We start from the raw sequence: 12,324 nt of genomic DNA, 5'->3' as shown, positions 1-12,324 counted from the left end.
AGCAATCTTCATTAATATGCGAATTGTACACTGTATCACGAAAAGTAACCAACTCTCAAAAGCAAACTATTAAGCAAATAATAAGTACTTAATACTTAGTTTTAGTGGTTATAATTTGTTACTTTTATAAACACGAGATATCCACCAATTAATTGATAATATCAGTAATGTATAATTAATTTGATAGATTTACTTTCCTAATTAATTGGAAATAGATAAAAATATTAAGCACAAATGTTTTTTTTTTAATTTTTTCGCGATGATAATTTTCTTGTGGGTTGGTGCATTTTTGCACAACTTTGTTAAATTATTGTTTGAAGCAGTATTAATATTAATTAACACGGACGCGCTATGGGTGAAACGATAAAAATCACTATTGTGTGATATTTTAGTGCATATTGATGCTTTATTATGGCGGATTGTAGTAAAATGTAATGTTTTCGTATAATGGCACATTCATTAGAATATTGTAGTATTCTAATGAATGTATCTTTTTCAATAGGTACTTTACGCGTACTTGTCTTAGACTTCGAAGGTGTTTTTAATATCATGAATAGACAAAACATAATATGGGATATTACTATAATCATATATTATCATGCCTAAGTGCACATCTTTACAATGTATGTAAGCAAAACTCAGTTTTGAAAAAAACTCGATGTCTAGGTTATTCAAAAATTTTCAAAGCATAAAAAATTATCTTCATCAGCTTATTTTCAATACCTCTAAACCAAACCGTCCTGCACCACATTCGGTCTTAATTCAGCGTATTACGAGGCCCTACGTTTAATGTGAAGCATCATCAGTTGTGTTTACGCATGGGAATGTCTCAGGAGCAGATTCCCAAGACTAAGGTCGCCACGCACTCAATTAAGTGTGCTTTTTGCCAATGGAAGAGAGTAGATCGGAGAAATAACAAAAATAAATAAATCTAATTAATTTACATAATATAACATGTAGGTAGGTACTTATGTAAAAATAAAGCTAAAACAATACGGTCTTAATAAATTTTGTGAAGAGATCTTCACGTCCCCAAGACACCGCAATTTTTTAAAAGCATTATAGTTGGCCTTTGTGACGATCACGTTGGTCGGCCCGATGGGTCAAACAGCTGATTAGACCGACTTGAGCATCTTTTCTCTTTCGAAGCACATTCCCGAACATTCTCAGAGGATGTGGTTTCGATCCTGTAGTTCTCCGCCAAATGGAAATATCCGGTGTAGATCTCTGCTGTCTCACGAAAAGGTTTCGTTAACGCTTTATTTTAAAAGAAATGGATGTTAGCCACTTGCTATGAAGTAGGTACCTACCTGCTTTGGATTCACATACGCATTGAAATAAAATATGTGAATTTTTCCAGACTTGGGATTTGAACCCGAGACCGTCGACTTACATCACGGAAATCGTTGCAACCAGTGGTTTACCAACCTGATTACCACATAGGCTAATTGAAATATTTTTAAAGATCTCTTCGCGTATGTACTCTATTCACCGATTATGACCGGATGTAGTACGGAGTTGGTTGGATGGTGGATCCTATTATAATGATTGTCATAGCGATGCGATGTGTTACTATTTGCCATCGTCTTCTTCTTAAAGACATACTATTTCAATTATAAATTTTATTACAACTACTACAATTTCAAATTGTAGATCGATGATTTTATTTCCAATATTAAACATATGTCAAGATTATCATAAATTCAATGTGATATATTAATAGGTACGATATAGTTCATTGTATGTTAATATTTATTCAATTGTATCTAAAGCTAAAACTGAAGAATTCATCTTGAGAGATAATTCTGTCGCAGGAATGCGATTAGGGGCACATAACTAAGATTACCAATAAAGAGGTGTTTGTAGCGAGTTCACCTCACGTAAATGATAACATGTGTCTGCCCCACGAGAGACGTAGAATTCTATAACGAAATTTTCAATTCGTTTCGCGTACCATACATTTTATTACAGTGAAATACCAGCTAGCTACCTCCTCTCCCGTTCTGTTTTCCCGTTCTTAACTATTCCGGGCGTACCCACATACAGAGCTACATTGTTACACAAACAAGTACCTTAAAGGCATTTCAATATTAAAATACCAAAGCTCCGTGCTTCACCCGCCTCCTAAGTAGATCTGACAGACTTATACGATGCTTTTAAGTACATTACATACAAATTCGCTGCTCGGTTCTAATAAATGTCATTACTTTTATAGGAATCTCTGTCATAGATTTAATCTGTCAAAAGTACTTACATAGGTAGGTAAATGTAATATTTACAAAAGGTCTCTTGAAAATCTAATTGTCGTGCCAAATCTAATATTTAATTGAAAATATAAAAAAATATGGTAACTGTGCATGAAATTCTGTCATTATTGTAAACTATCCCATCTTCACCTCCACTAGAGTTCTCTACAGGCACATATTATTAACTTATTAGCTTATTAGTTACGATATTTGTAACACATTAATATACGCCCACGATGGTTGAGTGGCGTACACGTTCACAGGTTCGAATCCTGGGTATGGCAACTACACAAATTGTTTTTCAATTTGTGTTTGGACTCAGGACCTCATAGGTTGAGCAAGTGGCTGATATCGGTTTATCGTAAAAAGAAAATCTGTTAATATAAATCTCTAGTCTGTGGAGGCCCATATTATGATCTTTTTAGGATCGGACATAGAATTTAGAATAATATGTAAAATTTGATTTACTTAGCCCTAGGCTTTTTATACACTTAAGTATGCAAGCATCTAATGTGTATTATTGCCTTAAATTAAATGCACGATGTTTTGTTATTGGTATAAAATAATGATCATTGAGCGATTTACGCGGATAGCCGGCCGACTCTAAATCGAAGTAATTGTTTATTCCAACTACCTCGTCTACCTTTGTTCACGTTGTCAAGTAGGTACATTGTGTTTACTCACTGTATTCTAAAACACTCATTTACCCCAGATTTAATGGTACATTTGGTAGGCTGTCAACCGAACGGTTGATGATTAGTGGCTGACCATGGTCTATCGTGGACGCTTTTGGTTTGGTGACATAATTAATAACTAGGTAGGCAATTATTACAATAAACACAATTATATATTTTAAACAAGCACATGAGCTAATACGATTTTTTCTAGTACGTATGAATTAGTTATTGTTAAATTTGCTATTGGTTCCCTGTACTTTAACAATATTGCATCACTTTCGCGCTCTCGGTAGCTATCTGACCATGTCTTATTTTCTGTCAAATTTCACGCTAATATGGTATATTTATACGAGCCTACTTATTTATGTAATTCTTTTGACCACTTTCCAGTAGGTAGCGGTCACTAAATGAAAAAGAGACCGCTTTTCTTCGTTCCCGTATATATAATATGTACTCTTTTGTATTCCCCACATTGTATACGCAGCCAGAGACAGGAGTCAGTACAGCGGCAGGGCGTGGGTAATATCCTCCCAAGATTATTCCTAGGGGCGTCATGTCAGAGCTCGCCTGCCGCATTTATTCCGCCGTAAAATGGCCGCATAAAAAACGGAAAGAGTCCCAAAACTAGAGTCCCCTTTTACCGCCCATAACTGTAAACATTTTACGCCCGGGAGCACAGAGCAGCAAGTGTTTTCTTATGCGCCTCACCTTAAACGTATTGCATCGTAATCATGAGCTCGCGAAGTACCAATGAAATTCAGATTCCTGGCAGAATGTGCGCACTAAAAAATATTACACGAGCCATCAACTTAATGACTGTTTAAATATTTAGCTCGGCTCACTATAATGCTCACACATCGCGACGTAACGCCCACAGTGGAGCAGTAGCAATGCGCCCGCCTCGCAACGAATGGCTCGCGAGTTCCAACCTAGCGACTAAATCAGATGCATATTTTTTTCAATGAGTATTTGGAGTTTCATAATACTTTTTTAAAGTAGGTAACCTACAATTTATGGTAGTCCATTTGTTGGCCACGCCGAATTGATATCAACTAAGACCAACTATCAGACATTTGAAAAGTTTGTTGCTTTATAGTATGGAGGACGAAATAATTCCGATCCCTCTTTAGATTCATTACATTCAACTAATGTTTCGTCAGAGTTTCAGTACACGAATACTCTTTATGTCACTATAGATAAATGATGGCAGGGCTAGTCAAGATTCTGTTTATTATTTTCTAAGCAACTATTTTTTAAGCACCAAGGTGCATGGTTGTTACATCAGTCCCGTGCAGCTTCGTTTCGGGACAATAAATTGTAGCACCAAAATCTTTACATTCTGATACGTTTATGGCGTCATGTAAGGCGGCCGTGCACAAATATCGGCTGCATATACTGGGATTTATCACGGGTGGGGTGGAGACAAGTCAGTCCACATTCTCTGCTTTGGAGCGTTAATTGTAGTCTACCTTTCGATTAAAGTAATTTAATCATTGAAAATTATATTTTTATCGAAATAAATGATTTGGAAAACCTGATAAACTATACAATCGAGTCTATTGTATAGAAGAACATATTCATGAATTTTAATTTAATTCAGTTCGGTATTTATCTTCAGTCAATAAATTGTATTAATGTATAGTTAGAATTATTACATCGAATATAGATAAAATACTATACGGACAAAAATAAATGATGACCAAATCTTAGCTACATAGATTTCTTTTATATAGATAGTCTATGTTCAACTTTCAATGCAGTTTACCTTTAGTTTCAGTTAGACCCGCATTATCTAGTCATAAAAAAAGTGTTTGCATTGCTTACAATTTGTCAGCCAATTCAATAAAGTACCAAATGTTCCCGACCGCATCTGCGCCGCACCAAGGTTGGCCTATAAATAGTGTTTTACTACCATTTTATGCGATACTTTGGATATAAAAATAAAATAAAAAGCCGGCATTGGGCAGTAAATGATAACGCGCTGTAATACGTGTGTACGACCCCTGGATGACACCGTAAAAATGAGAGGAAGCAGTAAAACGCTGAGAGAGGTTGAGATATCTGAACCATCTCTATGGGACCTATGCTCGCCTAATACAATGCTCTGACTGACACTTTTTAAACGGGATCAAATACTTAGCAGAAATTCGTCATATCGTGTTACTTACTACTTTTAATATATTTTTATCATTTTATGTATCTCTATAATATAACTTTTGTTTGCCTAATACATTGCTTTTAATGACACATTTTAAATAAGATCCACTTTGCAAAATTTTACCATGGTAAGATCTAATCCATCTTTATGCGACCTATGCTCGTTTAATACAATCTCTGACAGACACCTTTTTAACGAGTTCAAATACTTAGTAAAACTTCATCATACCTGCATCACATGGATTTTAACAACTATGTATCTATACTTAATATATTTTTCATATTATTTACCTTTATGCAACGTATGTTTGCCTAATACAATTTTCTCACTGACACCTTTCAAATAAGATCAAAAAACACTTGGCTGACCGTATAATAAAATCAATGGTTTTGGTCGCTTTTGGAACGATTAATAGACTTTTTCTTCTTTAGAGATAGAGCTTAATTGTAATATAAAGTGAAAGATAACAATTATGACAAACTGAAACTTGTTTGGTGATTTTTATGGGAAAACCACAGAAGATTCCATCTGGCAGAAGAAGGGTTTCTTCAATATCTTTGTTGACGTACCTAATGCAGAAACGCATATATTTATTGTTTGTTTAAGGCAGGTACATAAGATGTATATTGATATCTTATATCTCGTTATCTCTTCATGCAAAGAAAACATCGCGTCATACTGTCGTTGTCGTATCAAGAGAAAGAAGAAGTAATCTGAAATAATAGAAGAGTGCAGGCACTTATGAGTCCTACGGCCGTGCAGGTAAATATTTGATTTACTCTGTTCAAATATTGTAAAAGACGGCCGTGTCGAGTACGGCGCTACTGGGTGTCTGCTTGCCTACTTCAAAATGACTACAGATTAAAATATAATATACCTATAGTGTTAACAATGATAACACGTTCTAGATACAGTCTTTTTTTAAAGTTTTGTTAATTTAACCCAATTATTTAGGTTAATTTTGATTCTAAATTGTTATTACTAGAATATAAACATCAAATTAACTTGATGTAATAGTTTTTAATCAAAGCTCCACAATTCGACAGTGAGTACAAGTGTGTTCATTTCCACCCAACCGCCAAAGACACTTCTCTTGCACAGACCAGGATGGTCGGGAGACCTAGACTGCGATAGTTGGATTGTGTAGAAAGAGACTAAGCATCCCTAAGGTTAAGTGGGGAGTGGAGTCGTTTTTTGGAAACGGTTTTCCTGTGTTGTAGTGGTACTGATGAATAAATGAGTAAAATTTTAAAAAAAAAAACGGTAATAGTTAAGTTAATTCCTCAACAACAAAAGGTTAATATATCTACTGAAATTATTGAGTGCTTGAATGAAGGTATTGTACACATCAATTAATAGACGAACTATTTGAAGTACAAGCCAGGCATCTTTATTTTTATTGTTTTATTTTTAAATTGATTTAGCCAATTGCATTTTTTTTTGAATAAACTTGATCAATTATTAAATATTATTAATTATTATCATTTAATAATAATAAATTGGTTGGTGTTGTTATTCTTTAAATAAAAATGGAGAAATGGGACAAACCGTCAATATTCTCAGAGTTGTTTAATTATTGTCGTAAATACAGTACTAAAATACAACTAATTCACTGTTTTTATTAAGAAGCCTGATTCATATGAAATGATATGAATAATATTTTAATTATCTGGTTTAATAATATTAAATGGTCAATATTGAAACTATTTAAATACAAATGGAGGAATGCGACAGACATTTAACATTATCAAAGTTGTTTAATTCCTGTCGTAAAATTACAGTCAAAGAAGAAAAGCATACAGATTTTCCAACGATGAGATAACACTCAATAAGCGCCCCTTTGGCATCAAGATCTAAGTATTATTATGCTATCCCGGTAAGTTTTCTCAAGATGATCACAGCAAGATCACTATGATCATATTAAACCAAACGATGCTAGGCGAATAAAATAATCAATAAACTCAACTTGAAGATGTTGGCTTTTCTAAATTGAGAATAAGGCCCTATTGGTTCTAATAATTATGTGAAAAGTAGGTACCAGTGGAGAAGGGTGGAGGTAGGCTGTTAAGATCCGAAATAAATAGTGCAACCTCGTCTGTCATAAGTATTTGTTTTCATTGAATTGAAACTACAATTAACAGTTAGTGCTTGTTAGTTTTTAAAATTCAATTAAACCATGCGAAAACCAAGCTATATACCTACCTAATAGATAATAATCAAAAATACTGATCTATCTATAAAATATCTAAAATCATACATACTTTTGCATATTTTATAGATAGAATAATATTTTGTATCTAATTTTTTTTTTTGGTTTAGGCAGGTCTTCATGAATTTTAAAAACTAACCAATAATATTAAATTTGTATTCATAATTCAATGAAAAGAAATAAGTATGAATGGAAAAGTGTGCATAAAAACTTTGTAGGATCGCTCAAAGCGTACCAAAACTATTATGGTTTGGTTTTGGCAGGGTTTAGTTGATTTTTAAAAACTAGCTAACAAAATAATATGTAAATTGTAGTCTTTGTTCAATAAAAACAAATTTGTATGGCTGACAAAGCTTAATGTGCATTACTTATGTCCGATCTTAACAGCCTACCTTTCGTAGATGTATTCCCTAAAATTTGTGGTATTAAATTTGATTCTTCTGAAAAGGAAGGTACTTATAAGCTATTTGAAAGGAGTCGCTATCGTCACCGCCTAAACGAAGAAAATGTAGGCGACAAGATCCGATCGCGATATTCGGCAATTTTCTTTATTGTCATCCAGAGACTGGCATCGCATGTAATACGGGCGCGAGTCAGTGCGACCGTGGTACGTCGGTCTCAAGTACCGTGCGGAGATTTTACGAGCAGTCATAAAAAGACCATTCGCACAGTGTGTAAAGACATCTCTCCTTTTTTACGCTCCTAATAATATTATCGTATCTTAGACCTAATATTCACTCACCAGGAGAACATATTGGGCGGCGGACTTTATCGTCGTTCTAGTGGTTTAACGACCCTCCTCTCAGATCGCCAATGTATAGAAATAAAGTCTTGTAGTTTATCGAATGCACCGGACTGATATATTAGGTACTGAGCTCCGCCGACCGCCTTTTAACTCTGTAAACTCTGCCTCTTTAAACTTTGAATTAAATACATAACTGAATTATTAGGGTTCCTTTAAGTTTTTTTTTATTACTTGTATTTTAATTAAGTTTTACTCTCGTAAACTAGTTTAATAATAGAAAAGCGACCGAGTCGTAAATTAGGCGATGTCACATATAAAAATAATAAAATATTTAGTTCATTGCAGTACCACAAGAAAGATCTGAGGCGATCACTTCAATATTTTTTAGTACGGCAGTGACAAACTTAATTAAATACTGACACATGTTATTTATTTAATTAGATACTTATGTCTTATAATATAATTCTTACAAGTACCAAAAAAACACTAAAATACAATTCGTTCTAAAATTAAAATAAATATAATATTATTATAGTTTTGAATCAAAGTGTTGTTACTTCTACAATATTTCAGATATTGGGTGTTTTCAGCTTTCCTCAGAAAGATCTAACAATAACCAAAGTTACATATCTAAACAGCACAATTTAATTTTCAGTCTGAATATCGTGCTAGAGTGGAGGAAGAGTGTTATCGGAAACATATTTATTTTTTCCCTTATATTATAAGACTTAATACTCATACATAAAACAATACAAAAACTATTTTTGTTTCCGATTAGGTAAGAGACGTTCATGAACGACTGACTTGAGATATGACAATCAGTTTTATGCGCATGCGTAATGACTGATTCAGATGTCATGTCTAAAAACTAAGTTTCTTCGTCCGAATATAATATGATCGAGTCATAGGATACTTCGTGAACGTTGTGAAGGTAGGAGAGAGTCCTTGGTGAATTCTCCGAAGACAAAAGCAAATCAAAGCGTTCTCCAAAATTTGTTATTCGAATATGACCTAATCAATAAGAATGAGACATGACATGTAGGTAATTGACGCGAAGACTCGTGTTCAAATTTAAGTGTTTTTTTGTTTCCCATAGCTATTTTCGATAGGTTTGTAATAATCTATAGGTTTACCTGATTGACATTTTATTAGTCTCTTTTTACGTGTGATTAACAATAAAATAAATAATAAAATTGTATATATTGAAACAATGTGGCATTACTTTAGTATTTTGTCATGGTATAAGACATTAGTATTATAACATGGTATCAGGATACAGATTGAAAAATAGATAATGGCTGAATTAATAATTCAATCCATTCAAAAGTTACAGAGAACAGGTACACGGCAGTATTTAATTTTGTTTAAGTTCATCATAAACGTCTGCTTAAGAAAAGCTAACGCTGAGAAGAGAGGAATATGTTAACTTGACAAAGAAGGTCTTAATCGAGCAGCGAACTATATTTTGATGATGATAATAAATATGCGGATTCCAATACAGACGAAGTCAGACAACATAGACAGGTACGTAACCTATTCTCCCCCGATGTCAATATTTAAAGCGTTCTTTTCGGTCGGACGTGTCATGTCACTGTCAAACTCTAAGCGCATAACTAACAGGGCTGCATACCTTCGCATGGGGTCGTTTCCTCTGTAGGGATATCTCCTCATACCTTATGGTAGCCTGATACCTGAATAATACAGTATTGCGACTTGGCCGGGATCACAGAGACGAAAATGCCTACCTCTGTGAATATTATTTTCATACGTAATACGCGGTGGAATCGGTGGCCCTGGGGTGATAAGCTACACACGTGCGTGAATATCGCGTTTTTGATAACATTTCTGTAAAAAGGTAGTGTTGCTTAGTTCATGCATTATTAAATAGGTATATGAGAATAGTTTGGAAATCTTAACATCCCCGCAAGTGAAAATGTTAAAACTAAAATAAAATGAAGTAGAAGATTCCGTATACCATTGTGCAATGTTGTATTTCTGACGAGTGTAGTACGGCTCCAAATCTCTTAGTCCCTTAGTCCCCAGTCACCAGTAGCTACATCTAACCAATGAATATCCTTATCTGATTGCTCGACATTACCTCAACATTCGTCTTTAATTAACTATTTTTTTACTCAAGATTTAAGAATGTAACATTATTTTTATTGAACATACATACCTACATCAATTTTGAAAACATTTCTGAGAAAATATATAACGAATAGAAAAAAAAATGAAGAAAATATGACACCATGCAGAAATCGAACATGCGTCTCTCGGGATTCGCGCCCACACACATCGACCACAATGCTATAGGCATCCTATCTAATTGCGACAAATTTTAACAAATAGCTCTTACAATACTCTCTGAAGCGCTTCTCTCCCCTCTTTAGTGGTGTACATGACATTATCATGTTAAAATCTATATCCAATATCCATTGCTTATTGAGTAGGTTATTCACCCAATTTTCTTTAAAAATTCGATGCTTCTACTCGTACATTAGATATATAATAATATTATATGTTCCGTATTACAGTGGATTTACTACTATGGCACTAGGTTAGTAGTAGAGACTATATTTATAATTATCAGGATCACAGGAACAACTCTATCCACTTGTCAGTCACACTTCGGTACTATACTATCAGTAGCTCTATCTAAGCGACGATTTTTTGATTTACCTCTTCTTCGCCCTTTTTACATTATTGCTTGACATTTCTCTTTTTGCCGATGCACATGACTTCTCTCTATCCTTTGATTCATTACTGAGGATAGTGACCAATGAAATTACAGGTTATGCAATCAATCTCTTTTCATCTGGAGTGATCCTGTGATGATCTTGTGGTTTCTTGGAGATGTCTTTCCATCTGGAAGGCACATGCCTTCACAGCCTCATCCCTTTGATTAACGTAGTTTTATCATTTTTTAGAGAAGAAAACAGTGAAAATTAAGTTATCTAATAATTGTAGTATTGAGGTGTCAATAATTAATATTACACTTAATTTTCTATACAGTTTTCAATTAACCTAATATTTCCGTTGATGAAACTGCCCTCAATCATATTGCTTGGTATACAATCTGTTATTTTACATTGACAAATATAGGTTTTTCGTTTAGTGAAGTATACAGACTTCATAGAGTACCTATCCAGTATTAAAAAGGCTTATGCCACCAGAATTGAATTTTTCCATTTTCAAATTTCGATACCGTCGATCAGTAAGCCTGCCCCCCCAGGTAAAAGTTAAAACCGCCAATTTTCTCCTGACGTCTCGTTAACTTGGAGTATTTTTCCGACGCGCCTGCATGGTAGCCTGATACGTAGATAGGGTAGTACTCGATACCTCCTCAGTCTACGAGGCCCATACATATCTCGGCGCGCGTTTTTTTTGCAGTACACCCGCTGTCCGTAGAATGAAAAATAGATTGACGTGTTCTCCTAATACTATGAATGGTGATCTCGCTCTGTTGCCTGGCCTCTGTCTCGCTCTCACGCGATAGGGTCGGTTGTGAATTCAAATGGGTGGAAAAATTATACCCAAGGCTTCGTTGGTCGACAGCTCAAAAGGTTTTTGCGGTGGATGGAAAAAAGGGAGGAAATTTCGTCCTAACCGATGCCTATCTCTGTATTGCGGTATCTCCGCATACTACTTTATATTGACGGAATGTAGTTTCTGTATATATGTAGCAAAAATAATTGAAATTGAAAGAAAATTCCATACTGAAGTAAAAATACAAGCATTTAGGTACTTTTTCAGAGCTATTTTCTTAATTAAATTCATTTTGTTTTAAAGAAAATGATTTGTGTTTTCCATCGGCGCCAGAAGTAAAGTTTACTCCGACATGAGAATTCATTAAAAAAAAATCGAATGTTCTATATTTAAAAATTTCCTTTATTATTTTCAGTGTTAGTTTCCCCGAAATCGAACACCTCCTAGTATATCTTAATCCCCTGGTACATTGTGATTTTTCGTGATGAATTATGGGTCTTATATTCCTTTCCTTCGTGCGGTTTTACGTTACCATTACTTGGTTACCATAGTTAATAATATCATGATAATAATGAACCTATATACCTATCAGTATTGTGACACTAACATTGTACAACTGGAAGACGTTGTACCTACCTATTACAATATAACGTTTATAATTATTATTGTTGAATAATTGGTTCCTCGTTATCCTGAAAGCAACCATCACACAGAAGTAAACGAGATATCCGACTTTAAAGTTTTAGCATATTGTGTATTTTGAAGCATTACTAATTAATTATTACTTATAAGATAGATCTACA

General features: G+C 34.2%; 1 protein-coding gene across 2 annotated transcripts in view; it reads left to right on the top strand.

Annotated features, from left to right (window-relative positions):
- Positions 1-12,324, top strand: part of hth (Meis homeobox homothorax) — a 930,897-nt gene that overhangs the window by 356,060 nt on the left and 562,513 nt on the right. The window lies entirely within an intron of this gene.

The sequence above is a fragment of the Rhyacophila brunnea genome, unplaced genomic scaffold (assembly GCF_057557595.1).
Source record: "Rhyacophila brunnea isolate RB1 unplaced genomic scaffold, BYU_Rbru_1.0 scaffold_20, whole genome shotgun sequence".
NCBI classification, from domain to species: Eukaryota; Metazoa; Arthropoda; class Insecta; order Trichoptera; family Rhyacophilidae; genus Rhyacophila; species Rhyacophila brunnea.
This window is presented reverse-complemented; position numbering and strand designations above follow the sequence as displayed.